Source organism: Sciurus vulgaris, assembly GCF_902686455.1.
Source record: "Sciurus vulgaris genome assembly, chromosome: 12".
Lineage (NCBI taxonomy): Eukaryota > Metazoa > Chordata > Mammalia > Rodentia > Sciuridae > Sciurus > Sciurus vulgaris.
In genome coordinates, this window is record NC_136473.1 from 16,987,113 (window position 1) to 17,006,186 (window position 19,074).

Consider the following 19,074-nt stretch of genomic DNA (forward strand, 5'->3'; position numbering starts at 1 on the left):
AAGTTCAATAAACATAAGTTCCCTTTTCCTCATCCCTCTTCATGACAGCTTAGACCCTATTCAAAAAGGGTTTTTTCTGAGTATTTATAAAAGATTTATTAAAAACTCTTATTTTTAAAGTCACTTTTTTATTATTTTTAAAATCAATTTTCTTCTATCATGAGAGGAACGTTTTAAACTTTATTCTCTAAACCAATGGACCATGTTACTGAGCCAAATTTCAAACCTAGTTGTATTTCACTCATCAAAATAATTGTAGTCCCAGGGAATGTGACAGGAGAGTGATTTTGTGAGTCTGTAAAGCATGCCATGACCTGTAGTTTAAAGTTTTAATAGCTAGAACAATCTCATCATCATTATGGGAACAAAAAGACAGGTAAATGCGTGTAAATTGTTATGATAGCTCAGAACAGGCTCAGAGAGTCCCAGGTTTAAAGTGACCAACACAAAGACAATCAGGTTTTTTCCCAATTGGTAAGTGCTTGAGTTGGAGGTCAGCCTTTGACCCTGTATCATCACTTCACAGAGGAAAACATCTTTGGCCGTGAGTCAGAAGTGGTTTTGTTCAAAATCAGAGATGGGCAAGGCTGAGTCTGCCAAGGTGAAGGTTCGCGACTCTCTAGATGGTGAACCCCCATCTTCCCTTGCATCTCATGTATCTCATAATCTCAGCCTGTCACGTCTTGCTAAAATTAAAAACTGTCATGATGCTTCAAAGTTACATCTCCTTACGAGCATATAATATTGACTTGGTGTTTTCTGAGAATTATGTATATTTATATACATTTGTGATGCATGCTTTTGTTCTGTGTAATGATTTATTTTCTCAAAAAAAAAAAAAAAAAACTGATTTGGAGTTGCAGATGTAGCTTAGTGGGAAAGCATTTGGCTAGACATATGAGGCCCTTGGTTCTGTCCCTAGCAGGACCAAAGGAAAAATAAATAAATAATTGAGTTGTCCAGGTTTCCTGCTTTTCCGGTATGTTTTATACTATACTTTTATTTACATATTATTTGCATGAGATCTTAATCTGAATTTAACTATTTAAAAAGTAATGAAATCCTCAGTTAAAGACGCACCATCAGGCTGCCAGGCTCTCTTGCTTCCATTCTATCTCTCAAACGGGATTTTGTCCTCTTTCTGTAGCTTTAGTTTCTCCATCATAAAGTGGGACATTTTTCCCAGTATAGAAATTTCAATTTATCAAAAGTACCTTTCATATTAAAAAGCTCAAATTAATATTGAAGGTAGTTTAAAAAAAAAATTAACTCAAATAGGCAACTTTGGGAACCGTCACTGTGTCAAAGAATCCTAACATACGTACTTTTATAGGAGAGGACATCTAGGTATTACGATTAGGAATGTGTATGTTGCTTGTTCATCTCTGACTCAGATCTGTGAACGTGTAAAATCACAGAGCCCAGGTGCCCCACCTTCATGGAATGCAGATGGAACTCAAGGCAGCATATTTTTGTCTACTAGTGGTGAGTACTTCTGAGTTTTGGCCAATCACAATTGTATAATGTGGCATATTACACCGTGAACTTCTGTTTTACTTCTTTCTGGTGTACTTCCATTGTTCTGCAGTATTCCAACCTTGAAATTTGTCATGGCTCTGGGGCTTGTTTTGTTCAAAAATGTAAGTGAAAATGATGTGTCACTTTAGGGCAGAAGCATTTCATTGCTGGAACACAGCCCTCTCCCACTGTTCTGTCCTGGCTATTGTGACTGCTCACATTGGTGTGGAGGAGTTACCCTCAGCTATTACATGTACAATGACTGTCCTGGTGTGAGGCATGAGCTCATGGCAAACTTTGCATGTATATGTGACTAACTTCCACTGTCTTAAGTGCTGGAGATTTTGGACTTCTTTAGTGCAGGATACTCAGCCTATCCTGACTGATAACAATGGATATGAAACATGCCAATCTATTTGTCCCCAAAGTAGCACTTTGAGTAGGCAGGCATAGCTTCAATGTTCAAGAATTGCAATAAAAAAAAGGTCAAATTCCATAACTTTGAGATCACTTACATAGTTTCCCTCTTCAGGCAGTACTCGGACTAGTGGAAATATGAAGGAATATAAACTCATGATTAGATTTTCTCATCTCTAAGTGGAAGGTCAAACCTCGTAATCGCATTATCAAAAGAGAAATACAAATAATGAATGTCTCAGAGGGCTCTAAGTAGATGAAAGCTATTTTTCAATTGCAATCTATTTTCTTACATCATGATAGTTAAAGAAATCTTTCATCACATCCTTGGGACTTTATAGTGAGTGTTTCTGAGCATTCAAAGTCCCATTTTATTTCTAACAAGCAAATACTATTTTCATAAGTAAAACGGGCTTCTGTGTATTTGTTTGTTACCATATCAGATTAAAATGATGATTATTTTGTCACCCTGTTGGGAAGTTATGTTTGGAATATTCTGTCTTAAATTATAGACTATATGAACTACTTAAAATTCTCATTGTAGCATTCTCATTAGCATCTCAAAGATATGGGCAGTTCCTCTTGAGCAGCTGAAGTGAAGGACAATGAGTGGCCCTTCACATTGCCAAGACATAGTAAAACACAATGAGCAGGAAACAGAAATAGCAATTTCAAAGAAAAACTCCATGTCAAAAGTCAGAAGAGCAGATGCACCAATTTACAGGGGCTATAATATAAGTCTAGCTTTACCATGAAGGTATTTCTTACAAAGGTAACTGTCTGAAACCTGCTCCAGCGTTTATTACAGTAAAGACTGATTTATTTCACTACTAAGGAGTTCTCTTTGACAAAGCTGAATAAGACAGATCTTATGGGATGAAAAAATTCTCAATTCCCGTCACTTCTTTTTTCTCTATGGTTATTTGTCTTCCATCTGAGATACATGTAGTTCATAACTCTTCATTTGTAGCCACAAGCCTTTGAAACTAAGAATTCAAAACTGTTCCTTTTTGATTTTCCAAATGAGAAAATTTGGAAGACAGGAACATTATTAAATACTCACTTTATATTAATATTTTCCTCACTATGAAAGAAAAGAATGCCTAATTTGGGAAATTTAGAAATTAAACAACATTAATTAATGCAAGTTAAGTCTATTAATAGTAATTCTGGTAGCCAATACAAACTGGGCAATTGAAAATCATAGAATCACACCATTCAGTAAAACAAAATTAGCATTTCACTCAAGTCTATTTTCTATTTTCTTTTTATTGTATCTTACTGATTTTTTTACTATTTTTATTTGTTCTAATTAGTTATACATGACAATAGAATGCATTTATACATTTCAATAAATCATGCATAAATGGAGTATAATTTCTCTTTTTTGTGATTGTACATATTATAGGATCACATCAGTCATGTAGTCATATATGTACATGAGGTAATAATGTCTGTTTCACTCTACTATCCTTCCTACACCCATACCCTTTCCCCTCCTTCACTCCCACTACCTAACACAAAGTAATTCTATTCTTCCCTACGCCCCACCCCCTTATTGTAAATTAGCATCCACAAGTTAGAGAAAACATTGGCCTTTGGTTTGTTGGGTTTGGCTTATTTTGCTTAGCATGATATTCTCCAACTCCATCCATTTACCTGCAAATGCCATAATTTCATTCTTCTTTAAAGTTGAATAATATACCAACATATATATATATGCATATATATATATACACACACACACACACATATATATATGTACACACACACACACACACATACACACACATACCCATATCACATGTTTTGTATCCATTCATCTGTTGAAGGGCATCTAGTTTGGTTCCATAGTTTAGCTATTGTGAGTTGAGCTGCTATAAACATTTCTGTGACTGTGTCACTGTACTTTGCTATTTTTAAGTCCTTTGAGTATAAACCAAGAAGTAGGATATCTGGGTCAAATGATGATTCCATTTCAAGTTTTCTGAGGAACCCCCATACTGCTTTCCATAATGGTTACGCCAATTTGCATTCCCACCATCAATGTATGAGTGTACCTTTTCCCCACATCCTCACCACATTTATTGTTGCTTGTATTCTTGATAACTGCCATTCTGATTGGAGTGAGATGAAATCTTAGTTTTGATTTGCATTTCTCTAATTGCTAAAGATGTTGAAAGTTTTTACATATATTTGATGATTAATTGTATATCTTCTTCTGTGAAGTGCCTGTTCAGTTCCTTAACCCACTATGGATTAGGTTATTTGTTTTTTTGGTGTTGAGGTTTTTGAGTTGTTTATATATCCTAGAGATTAATGCTTTATCTGTGGTGCATGTGGTAAAGATTTTCTCCCAATCTGTAGGCTCTCTCATCACATTATTGATTCTTCCTTTTGCTGAGAAGCTTTTTAGTTTGAATCCATTCCATTTATTGATTCTTGTACTTTTCTTTTTAACTTCTTGTACTTTAGGGGTCTTGTTAAGAAAGTCAGATCCTAGGACAACACAGTGAAGATTTGGGCCTACTTTTTCTTCTAGTAGTCACAGACTCTCTATTTCTAGTGCCTAAGTCTTTGATCCACTTTTATTTGAGTCTTGTGCAGGGTGAGAGATAAAGATTTAATTTTGTTTTGTTACATGTGGTTTTCTATTTTTCCCAACACCATTTGTTGAATAGGCTATCTTTTCTCCAGTGAATATTTTTGGCACCTTTGTCTAGTATGAGATAATTGTATTTCTGTGGGTTTGTCTCTGTGTCTTCTATCCTGTACCATTAGTCTATATGTATGTTTTGGTGAAAATACCAGGCTGTTTTTCTTACTATTGCTCTGTAGTATAGTTTGAGTTCTGGTATTGTGATGCCTCCAGTTTCACTTTTCTTGCTAAGGATTGCTTTGGCTCTTCTGAGTCTCTTATTTTTCCAAATGAATTTCACAATTGCTTTTTCTAGTTCTGTGAAGAATGTTACTGGAATTTTAATAAGAGTTGCATTAAATTTGTATAACACTTTTGGTAGTGTGGCCATTTTGACAATATTAATTCTGCCTATCCAGGAGCATGGAGGTCTTTCCATTTTCTAAAGTCGTCTTCATTTTTTTCTTTAGTGTTCTGTAGTTTTTATTTTAGAGCTTTTTCACCTCTTTTGTTAGATCGACTCCCAAGTACTTTAATTTTTTTGAGGCTACTGCAAGTGGGTTAGTTTTCTTAATTTCGCTTTCAGTGGATTAATTATGGGTGTATAGGAGCATGTTTGATTTATGGATATTGATTTTATATCCTGCTACTTTGCTGAATTCATTTATTAGTTCTAGAAGTTTTTTGGTGGAAGGTTTTGGATCTTCCAAATATAGAATCATGTCATTGGCAAATAGTGATAGTTCGAGATCTTCTTTACCTATTTGTATACCTATAATTTCTTTCTTCTAATTGCTCTGGCTAGAGTTTCAAGGACAATGTTGAATAAAAGTGGTGAAAGAGGACACCCTATCTTGTTCCAGTTTTTAGAGGGAATGCTTTCAATTTTTCTCCATTGAGAATTATGTTGGACTTGTGTTTAGCATATATGGCTTTTATGATGTTGAGGTATGTTCCCACTATCCCTAGTTTTTCTGGTGTTTTGAACATGAAGAGGTGCTGTATTTTGTCAAATGCTTTTTCTGCATCTATTGAGATTGAAGACAAACTCTTGCATTTAATTACACCCCCCAATACAGATATAAATATGACAGAGGGCCCTGGTACAACTTGATCTTATAGCAACAATACTTCTATAGCCTTGTTAAACTTCCATGACCCAAGGTAGAATGGGCAGTAGGGTATAGAGGGTCACGAGCTAGGCCATATTAGGGGCTCTATTTCCCAAAGAGCCTGGCAGGCAGCCAGTTAATTGCTGCTTTGTTGGCATATCTATAGCACAGGGTCAATGAAGGTAGTTTCTTACAATAGAAGCCCATGGACAACCTGTGGTTATCATGGATGGGCAGCAGCTTAGGAAGAATTAAAGGAGACTGTAAGGTTTCTGTAATAAAGCTAAGTCTGGTGGTGCAATTATACTTTAATTTGCACAGATATTAGAGCCTTTCTTGGACGACTGTTCATGGTGGACCAATTTGCAAACAGCAATATAAATGCACATACATAAAACTTGTAAATGATGAACACATCTTGCTTTCATATGCCCTAAAGGCCTAAATGATGGTGCTTATTTTAACCTTGTGGGTACTTACAGGTTCAATAACTATCTGACAGGGCAGAATACAGCATCCCTCAGTTTACCAAACAATTTTCAGGAATCTATCCAGTGTGACTGGCTTTGCACTCTATGTGGCATAATGTCCTGTCCCACTTTAGTGAGCTCTTTTGTGAGTATCTGTATGCCCTTAGTGGGAGTGCCAAACGAATCTCCACAGAGGAGGCCACATCACATAACAACAGACCTGTGCTCCTGGACAAGATTAGGTGCAGTCGGATGTCTCTTGAAAAGGTTGTTTGTGATGGAAAGGCTATTAAAGTTGCCTGTGGGTAGTTTGGGAAAGGTATATCATGGCTCTTTGGAGGTGAAGGTAACTGTAGCAGAGAGGTTGTTGAAATGAGCCTTGAGAGAAACATTCATATTAGCCAAGTCTGTTAGAGCAAAATATTGACCAGTTGCTGATTGGGTAGAATCATTAATTCCAATAATATTGACTGTGGGCACCTCAGTGGGCAATAGCATGACATTAACATTCCTATAATGCTGTGAGGAGCTGTTCCTACAAGTTTAAGCAGAGGAAAACTAGGCTATTAGATAGGGAAGCAATGGGAATTTTCAACTGTTCCTTCACTGACTGGTCTTATAGAATGTGATTCAGTCTTTGAAGGCCCCGTTTAGTTTACATTAAACCAGAAACTGTGTTAACTGGGAATGGTCCAGGGGATCCTATTTTTCCAAGTTAGTTTGTAAATACCCAAGAATTGATTTAATTTTAATACGTTACTCATTGGCTTAGAGTGTCCATGCCCACTAAGAGATATTTGGGGATAATGGTTGTGAAGACCCAAGAAGTTTGGACGAGATGGCAGTTTTAACACTCAAGATGAGACACACTCCCTCGCCTTCTATGCTACATCCAGTGACCCCTCTGTAATTGTAGGGCATATTTGGTAAAATTTAGTGGACTTCCCAGGTATAACTATCATTTGAGCCCCAGTTTGGGGACCATGAAGGTTTACCATTGATAAATTTCAGCAGATGTTAAAGTGAGTTTAAACCTATATTAGAAAGGTATAAAAACTAATCAGTGCCCTTTTATGTTCTCCTACAACTTCTTGTAGTAAAGTTTGGGTTACTAATCCAGTCAAGCTGCTTCACTTGGTGGTGGTTACTGTTTCCTACCTAGGTATTCATGGTTTCTTTCTTTCAGTCTTCTCACTTCTCCTCTCTTCTTTCCTCTATCTTTCTTTTCCATTCCCCATACCTACCTTCATCATATGTTGGCTTTTGGATATAATTTGGTGAGGATCCTCTCTACCCTGCCAGTATTTATAAATGTCCTCATTCAGAGAGCTTTAAGTCAGTATCATCAGGGTTAGGGATTTTCTTCTATAGCAGTGGCTGCTTTGTAGGATTTTAGGATCCTCATTTAAAGCCATGTTTGAATTAACCCCTTAGCTGTGCCACAAGGGTGCCATGTGTGTTCTTTCCCCTAACTGATGATAAAGTTCTTTGTGGCAATGGAGGTGTAGATAGCAGCAGCAGCAGCAGTAAACTAATTTATAGGGCCCTAGTGAGCAATCTGCCTTCAGGAATATGAGTCTCAGTAACTCGAATCTTCCAATAATGACTGGTCTTCAAATAGTAACTGCTTCTCTTCCAAACAAGTAACAACCCAATGGGCCCATATAACACACAGTGTCATTCCATCCACAACTCTGTTGAAAAGGGGTCAGCGTCTGGTAGAGACACACAACGAATAGCCACAAGGTAAGATGCTTTGCCTGAATCTGGCATCAGTCACAGCTGGTGCTGCTGAGATTAGATTGGGGCACAGAATTCAGTCTAAGACACATAAATAGTCTGGGCTCAAACACAGGACCCTGGGTCATTTTCCAAGTCTTTAAGAAGGGCCCTAATCCCCATACTTCTGTCCTGAAATGCCAATTAACCAAGCTTCTGACTTGTCAGTTAAATCCACAACAGAGGCTTGGCAGAACTCAGAAAAGGCATCACACAGAAGCACAGATCAATGAAGCAGGCAGGAGCTCAAAGTGCATGCTAGCCAGCAGGCAGCAGAACTAGTTAGCTAGCCAAAGCCAGAGAAGAAGGACACCCAGGGTAGTGGTCACATCTAGATGTTGCACTCACGGTGCCAATTATTGTGAAAAGAGGATGGACTCCACCCAAAATTCAACTTAGATGTCAAGATCGATGACTCCACACACATATCATGAGGGTAGGAAAAGTTTTATTACTTATATAATGAAGGTTTGCAGAGCAGAGCGTGGCAGACTACCCAAGCTGGATTGAAATGGTTTGAGTGGCAAGAGAAAGAGAAAAGCTTGAAATTGTTATGGTGGAAGGGTCTGGTGCTGGTGGAGGATTCCTGCACTCAGGCAGGGCCTGTGTGTTTGACCTTCTTGCCAGTGTCAAAATGGGGATCCCTGGTCTGTTTTACCAGCTTGCCCAGACAAATGATGAATGGGTAAGACTTAAATCCTGTCAACAGTCAGAACATCAAAAAAACAGAATCAAATTCTATTGCAGGTATAAATGTAAACTGCAAAACTATAAAACTTCTAGAAGAAAACAGGAGAAAAATCTAGGTGATGATCTTGGTTTGTACACCAAGAGCATGATCCCTGAAACAAATGATAATGTACATTGTTAAAATTAAAGACTTCTGCTCTAAAAAAAAAAAAAAAAAATTAAAAATTAAGTGAATGAAAGGACAAGCCACAGAGTAGGAAACAATATTTTCAAAACACATATTTGATAAAGGACTTGTATCCAAACATATAAACTCTTAGTAGTCAGTTTCTTAGAAAGCTAACAATGTCTTACTACAAGATCCAGTGCTTCTAAGTACTTGCCTAACTGATTGGAAAACTATGTCCACCAAAAACATGTATGTGGATAATGATAGCAGCTTTTTTCATAATCACCAAAATCTACAAACCACCATATTGTTCTTCAGTAGGTGCCTAGATAAATGAACTGAGCACACTATACAATGGAAAAATATGCAGTAAGGAATGAAATGCACTGTCAAACCATAAAAATGAAAAGAGGGAAACCTACATGCTTATGTCTAAGTAACAGAAGGCAGAGTGAGAAGACCACATACTGTATATTTTCCATTATTTGGAATTCTGAAAAAGGTAAAACTTGTGAAGTAAATGGCAATGGTTGCCAGGGGTTCTGAATGGAATGCAGAAGAGATGAAGCACAGAGGATTTTAGGGCAGTAAAAGCATTCTGTGCAACTCTGTAATGGCAGACACATGCACAGCATTGCATATTTTTTTACATCCAAGGAACTTAATGGGACATAGAATGACCTTACTGTATGCAGATTTTAAAATTTGAGGGTATTGATGGCTACAAGGAAGAAGTCCATGCTGTCCCTGAGCAATACTGAGATGGATTGCATTGCTTCATAAGAGAATCCAACATTATTGCTGATGCATAGAGGAAATTTGTGTGAGAGGATATGCATAAAAGTGGCTGTCCGGATTAACCCTGCAAATGATTGAAGTCTGTGAGACAAAAGGCAAAAGGAACTGGATATAAGCAACATACTCTAGTTGATAAAGTAATTTCTCACACTGGTATAGATCAATAATTCTGATACAGGTGTACATATATAATGGATTTGAACAATTAAGTAAATGGATGGCAGATGGTGAATGCCAAATTTCCTACTATTGTGGAAATTTGTAGATAAACAAAAAAAATTACTTGTGGTTATGAATTAGAGACCTAAGTATGAACTTATGTTTACCTTAGTGTAGATACAGATAATTACATATAGAAATATTGATAAATATGTGTACATACGGATTTTAGTTTATGTCCATATAGCTCCATGCCTTATCACATGAGAGGGTGTAGGAGCAATGATACCCAAGAAGCAATGAGCACACCTAATTCCCAGATCTTGATTTCTACTACCATCCTTAAATAAATAGAACCAGATCCTTGGAGAGATGACTGATTCTAAATTTGGATCAAGAAATACATTAAACAAACCAGGTACAGTGGTTCATGTCTGTGAGCAGCTTGAGAAGCTGAGGCAAGAGGATCGTGAGTTCAAAGCCAGCCTCAGCAATTTAGTGAGGCCCTAAGCAATTTAGCTAGAACTTGTCTAAAAAAAAAAAAAAAAAAAAAAAGTAAAAAGAGTTGCGGATGTGGCTCAGAGGTTAAGCATCCCTGGGTTCAAAAGAGAAAGAAAGAAAGAAAGAGAGAGAGAGAGAGAGAGAGGGGGGGGGGAGGGAGAGGGAGAGAAGGAGGAAGGATGGAAGGAAGGAAGGAAGGAAGGAAGGAAGGATGGAAGGAAGGAAGGAAGGAAGGAAGGAAGGAATGTCTTACAATACCTCCCAAATAAAGAAGTGATTAAAATATCACACACACAAACCTCACACTGATGGAATAGGTCAAACACACATAGGAGCAAACTTAAAGAGCCCCCTGTGGCTAAACCTGAAACAATTTGAGGAACAAAGTAATTAAAGTAGAACTGGATGATAACCTAAAGTAGAATATAAATGCTTAAAAGTTCATACTAATATCAATAAATAATTGAATAAATACCAAATGAGAGAGAGAGGAATCAAATACCACTTGTAGAAGAATTCCAAATACAGGTGGAATGTCCCTATCCACAATTCTGAGGACACAAAGTGTTTCAAATATCAGAATTTTTTTTGTTTGAATTCTGGAATATTTGCATGTATGTAGAGGTACCTTGGGGCTGATGACCAGTTCCAAAGATGAAATGCGTTTGTTTCATATGTGACTTACATTTTGGTGTCTCACTGGTGAGGAAGAGAACCTCAAGGAGAAGACCTTTTCATTCAGTGCCAGGAAGTCAATGCTGAAATCAAAGTCGAGTGTCAACAGCACCACCTTTATTTAGTGACCAAGGAATGGGGAAGTTTAGGAGGAGCTCACAGTCACCTCTCAACTCACAAGGTGTGGAGGTGCCTTAGACACAGAGCAAAAGGAAGTGATGGGAGGAACATTCTAATCAAGGAATACGCATGTCTTTTATGGAATGGGCTGAGGTTTCTTATAATGCAGGTGCCACCTCTGTGGTTCAGTTTATCCTGTCCTGACAGAGTTGAAAGCTATGTCTCTCAGCAGGGCATTTAGATTGTAATGAAGTTTAACATCTTCTGGAAGTCAAGAGATTGTCATCTAGTGCATGGCACCAATTTTAGCCTCTCTGAGGAGGAACTTCGGGACTGAAGACATCCTGTTCTCAAAGACAGACAAGGGTAGGTGAGTAGAAAGGACTTCGGCTAGGTCACTTAGGTCTCACTTTGGTAGCATGGAGCCTGAAGATAATTTTATACAAAACCTTAGTGCTTCTGCATTTAACTGTGAACTATCACGCAGGTCAGGTGTGGGATTTTTCCACTCACCGTGTTATGTCAGAACTTCAGATTTTTGGAGCATGTCGAGCTTTAGATTTTCAGATTAAGGATGATCAATCTATAATTTATATAAATACTCTGCCCTGGAAGGGAAGAATAGAAGTTCATTGGATTAGACCAAAGAGAATGAAAGGAAGAGACGGAGGATGAGGATGGGAAAGACAGAAGAATGAATCAGAAATAACTTTCCTGTGTTCATACGCGAGTACGTGAGCAGTGTCAGTCCACATCATGTTCAACCACGAGTGGGCATTGTTCTGTCACAAGAATTCACATCAATATCCTTCTATGATTTCATTGAAATTCCATTCTGGAATAAAGATAAAAAAATCACTCAAGTATGATCAAATGAAAAATACTTAAACTAATCCTGGGAAAGAGAATTGGAAGAAACTAGAGAAAATCTCATGTCCTACTCCATAGCTCTTTTGTGAGATAAATCAAATGAATGGATAGGGTGAATTAAGTTTGCCTTTTGATTTTTAAGAGCAGTTCATGGTGTTTATTTATATAAATGGAATATTTGTGACTGGTTTAAATTATTTGTGATCCAGTAGAATGAAAAATCCACTAATAAAGATGTGGGAATATCTTAAAGAAAAAAATACTCTGCCCTCATCTAAGGGAACTCGGATCCCTACTTCTCACCTGTGGCGTGTACAGTCACTTCCATCCAAAGAAGAAGGGGAAAAAAAGGGACAGAAGAGCAAGCTTATCAGGGAGAAATATGTCAAACACCATCTCAACCAAGTGATTGGCCTACTGATCAAAGTCAATGTAACACAACATTTTAGAATACACCCTTGATGTAAGGTAATGAAAACAGAGGTAAACTTAGGGGAAGATACTGAAGACATAACAAAATTGAAAGTCCCATTCTACTCATGAGAATAATGTCATGTAGATCTCAGGAGAGGAATGTTCTACACCAGATTCAAACTCCCCTAAAGGCTCATGTTCATGAAAACCAAGGCAAGTCAGAAAAACTTTCAGCTAAGAGGTGTCCAAGGGGATTTAATGATTAAACAGAAGATGACATCCTCTGTGGGATTTGGGTTAGGAAAAGTACATTAGGCAAATCCTGGGGAAACCTGAATAAATATGGACTTGATTTGATTAAAATAGTGCACCCACGTCAGTTCATTAATTGGAAAGAGCACACCATACTAATGTAGGATGTTAACAGTAGGGGAAATGGGGTGAGGTAAATGGACACTCTTTGTACTGCTTTGTCTTTTTCCCTAAAACTTTTTAAAACACAAAGTCTATTAAAAATTTTTGGAAGACTGCTCGCCAAAAATTAATTAGTTAATTAATTAATTTAGTTCATGGAAAAGGATGTGTTTTCTAAGTGAGCACAACAATATCTTCTTTCTTCCTTCCTTCCTTCCTTCCTTCCTTCCTTTCTTCCTTCCTTTCTTCCTTCCTTTCTTCCTTCCTTTCTTCCTTCCTTTCTTCCTTCCTTTCTTCCTTTCTTCCTTCCTTTCTTCCTTCCTTTCTTTCTTCCTTTCTTCCTTCCTTCCTTCCTTCCTTCCTTCCTTCCTTCCTTCCTTCCTTCCTTCCTTTCTTATACTGGGGATTGAACTTGGGGCACTTGACCACTGAGCCAGATCCCCAGCCCTATTTTGCATTTTATTTAGAGACAGGGTCTCACTGAGTTGCTTAGCTCCTTGCCTTTACTGAGATAGGCTTTGAACTCACATCCTCCTGCCTCTGCCTCCTGAGCCACCGGGATCACAGCATCTGCCGTAATCATCAAGAGAGGTTGGCTTCAAGCCTCTTGACTTTTGCAGATCTGTTTTGAACGTGTTCTTTTCTGCTGGCAGAGTTGACATGACTATTTAAGCTCCCTCTAGACCATTCACATGCCCAGAGTTATATTAAAGCAGAATGTGCAAATTTGTCAAATGTTTTATGATACACAAGAAATTTACATGTAACAAAAAAAAAAACAAGAGAGGTTGTTTTCAATAAATGCATTGTTTAACTTTATGCAATTTACTCAATGGGAAGTGTGTGATGACTCTGGTTTAAATATTGAGGTTTTTCTTTAACATTAAATGTTAAACCACTAGAAATTTAATTTTCTGTGCACTATAATGGATAATTTTTTAAGATCCTAAATACAAATTAATAAGAAAATTCACATATTCAAAATTCTGTCTTCTGGTTCTAGGATCATTTAATCTTTCCATTGTGTATTTTTTTCCTTATATTCCTCAGTTTAATTTTTAACTTTCTTCTTTTAGGTCTTGAACATAATCTTATTGGCTTCTTCCTAGACCTTTCATATTTTATAACAGAAGTTTATTGAGCACCTATTTGTTATATGCCCAACCATGCAGTAGGCACTCAGAATCAAAAGTAGAAAAGACTATCATGGTCTCATTACCCTAGAGAGGATTTCATATATTGGAAGAAGTGAGAGGAAAAAAAAAAAAACTCAGGTAAATGGACAAATGCATAAAATAATTGCAGGATATATCTGCCTAGTAAGAGGTCAACAGAGGCCAGATTTCCATTAAAGAGAACACAAGTTCTGGGTCCTCAGCCCAAAAGTGGGTGTTTTCAACAATTCAAGGAAAACCTCTGGCTTCTATAAGCAGAGTTCAGTAAGTTATTTCTTCATCATCTTTGACAAGCTCTCTATTCAAAGAACACCAGGAACACACAGGTAGATGTGAATAAATCAGGTTCTTTTCTTATTGCAACTCAGGAGACCCTGCAACATGAGAAAGCTTGGGGAAGTAGGGGTTTTTTTTTTAATGTACTATGTGATACCAGGAAATAGGAAATGATTCTATGATTCAAGGTGTTAAGCTTATGGGGAAAAAAGCAGACTGGGTTTAGGTAAAGATATAATTGATCCAAATGCCACAGTCACTCAAATTGCGTAGGAAGTGGAGGATGTGATGTGCTTTGTGATGTGCACAGTGATCTTGTTTTTGTCTATAATTAGATAAAAATAAAAAGTGGACTTGGTTTTCTCTCATTGTATCACCTTGGCCTTGTAATAGGTTGCTACTCTGTGAGGTTGTTCAAGAGAACATCACACCCAAACTGCAAGTTAAGCATGAAATCTGAATGAACTACAAACACACACACACACACACACACACACACACACACACACAATGCATTCATCTTACAATGCATACATCTTATTTCTTTTTAATACAGCAAGTATAATTTCCAAGTAAAGAGAGACATTGAGAAAGTACTTCTCAGAGGCTGGGGTTGTAGCTCAGCTCAGTGGTAGAACACTTACTAGCACATAAGAGACACTGGGTTTGATCTTCAGTACCACACTAAAATAAATAAAGAAAATAAAGGAATTGTCCATCCACAACTAAAAATAATAATGGTAATAATAACTATTATTATTATAGGAATTCTTTCTTTTTAGTCCAGATAGACAAACTCTTTGACTTATTCTGCCTTCAGAGTAAGTTACAGTGAATTGCCTTCATTTGTTCTCTGAAAGAGGAGACAAATTATTACATGAACATACCGGAAAATTGTGAAGAGACATGGTAAGAAATTTGAGAATCTTTCTGAAAACATATACAAAAAGGCTGAAGGATTTTAACATATAGGGTAAAAGAAAATAATTCTTAGTTCTGGAAAAAGATGTCGTGATAAGAACAGGTTGGAATGCAGCAAAACCAGAAACAAGGATCGGACAAGAGGCCTGAATGGATGCTCAGTCCATGTGGATGATGTGTAAGAGCTTCAGTGGGCAGAGACAGTGGGACATGGCAGGTGGTGAAATATAGGAGGTGAGGGAGAGGAAAGATTTAATGGTGTTCCCATGTTTACATGAATCTTCTATAAATAGAGCAATTCACATAGTGATCACAGGGCAAAGGTTGAGGAAGGCCGGTGGCAGTCATCAGTTGAAGACCATACTGTCATTTTATCCCGTCTGCTCTTCTTTCTAGTTATGTATGTTGCTTTCTTTATACATTTTGACCAGTAAGTCATTTAAATTCACCTGTAAAATATAGAGAGCAATTACCTGTTCATTCTGACTCATGGATTAAAATGACCATGGTTCTACTTAGGGGTGCAGGGTGTGTACGGTCCTTTTCTTGGGGAAGTCGGGTCACCCCCAACAATAGTATTTTCTGTAGAACAAAAACATGATCGTCCTGAACTGTGTACAGTCCCGTGCTAATGCTCATCTTCAAAAACGAACACCTTTCCTTTAGCAATGTTTAATGAGTCTCAATTGCCCTTTGATTTTCCAGTGCCACAGCAAAATAATATAAATAAGTGTGTTATTGAATACACCTCTTAAAAATATGCTGCTCGTCAATCCCTGGGAGTGTCACAAGGGCCACCATAACATCACCATCCAGCTCCTTTTCTTGAACACTTGAGAACCATGTTTAAGAATAGTGAATGGAGGATGTAGGGAACAAGAAAACAGCTATAACATCAAGTCCCTGACTTCAGAACCTTGTTAGATGGACAGAGAGGAGGAAGTGTAACACTGTCAACAGAAATTATAGAAAACTCTGTGATACTTGAATAAGGAAGTGATGAAGGTATGTATATGTCCTGGAGAGGGAAAATGACCAAAGAAACAAAGTACTAATAATAACTAACACATGATGATCTGGTTTCCTACAAATGATAATTTATTAAGATAGTAAATGTAGCTGGGTGTGGTAGTGCACGCCTATAACCCCAGAGGCGCAGAGGTAGAGGCAGGAAAATTGCAGGATCGAAGCCAGCCTTACAACCTAGTGAGACTCCAAGCAACTTAGTAAGACCCTGTCTCAAAATAAAAATAAAAAATGTGGGGATATGGTTCAGTGGTTAAGCAGACTGGGGTTCAATCTTTGGTTCTATATAGTGTGTGTGTGTGTGTGTGTGTGTGTGTGTGTGTTTGTGTGTGTATCATGCAGAAGAAAAGCAGTTTCAGATTCTAAAACATGAATGTTCACTTTTCCTTTGCAGATGTTCATCAAATAATAACAATAGCATTTATGATATATGAGGCTCTGTGAAGACCTTTTATATTTGTTATGTTATAATTTGCAAGAAAATCATGGTAGATTTTATAGACGATAAAACTGAAATTGAGAATGGTTAACTAAATTGTTCAATGTAAAAGTCACATACCTGGTAGATGATGTTCCTGATGTATCTATATAATTGTGGACTTTGTAGTGATATATGCCAGTGTATTGGTATTTAACTAGCTTTAGACTAGAATGGTTACTTAATTTAATAAATATTTATAGAGCATGAAATTTATCCTAAGTACTAGTCACATTGAGGATATTTTTTATATGAGAAAAGGTACCAGTGATGGGTCAGATCTGGATCTAAGTTTAGAGGAGAAAGTGCTGCTGATTTTCTGGCCATGATCTATATATCTGTGTGCCTTTTTTTCCTTCCACCTTTCTCCTTTTTTTTTTTTTTTTTTTTTTTTTTTAATCGATGACATAGTTGAGAGAAAGTAGAGCTCATGCCACCGAGAAGTTCTCTTTAGGAAACAATGACAATGTCAGCAGAGGAAAAAACTCCCCAGGAACAAGATGGAGCAGTCCCAGGGCACAAATTGCTAAAGTGTTACTTCTTCCCACCCCCAATTTGCTACAAATAACAACGATGTCCTTTATTACTTTCATAAAAAAAATTTGGTGTGTGTAAAGAATGTCCATATTCTTGAAATAATACTGAGTAGTATTCCTGTATTAGTTTGCAATTATGTTTCCCCAGCTGCCCATGCACACATTCATTGTGGGCTGGATTAGGCTTCAGATAGCCTTTCCATTTACACTACTGTGCTGAAAACGGTTTTGTGAGATTCAAATATCAGTCTTTCCACGTCACTGCCTTTCCCATTTTTGATCACAGAAACCTTAGAAGGCTGCTCTCCTGATTCTCAGAGAAAAGCTCACCTCTTCTGATCTGGTACTTTAAAGAGAAAGAGATATTCCTTCATTTTCTAGTTTATTTCAAGATGTAGCATTTATATTCTAATAGTGGAGGACTGGAGAGCTCTGATGTGAATACTTCTTCCTCCCTGACATAGTTATCTTTTTATTGCTGGTTTCGATCATTTCTTTTCCTTTTCTTATGCAATAAAAACAAAGCACTACCTGCCCCCACCCCCAAAAAGTAAGAGATTTGAATGACTATATTCTCAACATGTTTCTTTAACACTTACTTCTTTTTCTACTTTAATCAATTTAGAAGCTGCAAAAATTGAAAGCTTAGTTTTTTTAGAGTGCCATCTTCAAAAGCCAATTTCTGACATTAAATGGAAATCGTATCCAGCATAATAGCTGGCTTAATACAACCTATTATGTTTATAGAAATCTCTACTTTTATTTCAGCAGTCTATTCTAGCTCTGTGTGCATGAAATACACACAGAATTAGAAATGATTTTTAAAGTCCAAGATATTAATACTTAAAGTAAAAATGGTCATTCCATTTTTGCTGTTTTGGTCATACTTTCTTATAAAAATATACTTTTGAACACAGATTGACATTTTAGTGTGCTCTTCGCACTATAGTTATATTTGATCAACATAATTAGGCAATATTTTAGCGTGAATCACCATCCATGTTCATATATGACCATATTCAATCAGTTTCTTTGATTTGCTTTATTATTTTCATGATTTCCATTATTAGATTATCTATGTTTTAGCTTTGATTTATTTTGTTGATTTTTTTTTTTTTTTTTTTTTTTTTTGGTGGTGCTGGGGATTGAACCCAGGGCCTTGTGCATGCTAGGCAAGTACTCTACCAATTAAGCTATATCCCCAGCCCGCTTTGATTTAGTTTGGATGACATTATAGTATTTGTTTCTGTGGTTCATATTATTGGAATTTCTTAAATTTCAAGTTTGACTTACTTTGGGTGATATATTTTATTAATACTAGTTATTTTAATTTATTTAAAAATAAAATGCAAAATTTAATTCAATTCAACATATACTAATAAAATATTATTTGAGATTCAGAAATGTCTTAAAGATGGAGAGATAGGAAATATTTTTGAGCTTTGTGGCTTAATAAGTTTTGGAGACATTTGATAAATGTCTTAAATTTTGGAGACGTGTGTTTGTGTGTGTGTGTGTGTGTGGTGTGTGTATGTGCATGTACAGGTGTATGACATGTCTTATGTCTGAGTGAATCATTTAGGTTCCCTGAATGTCTACAGTAAAAGCTGACAGGGTAATAGGAAAAAATATAAAACAATTTTGCAATTAATTTTATTATCAATTAATGTCATAAACTACCATCACAAGAACTTTGACTTCATAGGAACAAGTTGACTATTTTGAGTAGCAGTATGATGTATTTCATGCACACACAGCTAGATAACTCTTTTCAAGCAGCTTAGAGATCCAAACTGTCTTAACATTTCAATACCCTGATCATATTCATATTTCTTAGATTTGGATGTGTCTCATTTGATTTCTATATCCATCATTGGCCAAAAATTTCAGGGCCTCATACTGATAATTCCAATAGTAG